The following is a 445-nucleotide window of genomic DNA, read 5'->3' on the forward strand; positions in this document are numbered from 1 at the left end:
CCCCTGCGAACGATCTTGCACAGTCCGAGTCAGTCAGGACGACTCGCAAAATGCGCAATCAAACTAAGCGAGTACGACGTGGAGTACCGCCCAAGAACCTGCGCAAAATCTCAAGTACTAGCGGACTTCTTGGTAGAATTGCCCACGGGGGATATGACAAACACGGAACCGGACTCAACCTGGATCCTTCACGTCGACGGATCATCGTCCAAACAAAGATCCGGGATCGGAATCCGGCTCACGTCTCCGACCGGCGAAGTCTTGGAACAGTCGTTCCGATTGGAATTCTATGCGTCGAACAACGTGGCCGAATATGAAGCACTCGTCGCAGGACTACGGTTAGCCCATGGGCTTAAGATCCGCAACATTCACGCTTACTGTGACTCTCAGTTAGTCGCAAATCAGTACAGCGGAGAATACGAAGCGAGGGACGAAAGAATGGATG

This window comes from Brassica oleracea, chromosome C7, assembly GCF_000695525.1.
Source record: "Brassica oleracea var. oleracea cultivar TO1000 chromosome C7, BOL, whole genome shotgun sequence".
Taxonomy (NCBI): domain Eukaryota; kingdom Viridiplantae; phylum Streptophyta; class Magnoliopsida; order Brassicales; family Brassicaceae; genus Brassica; species Brassica oleracea.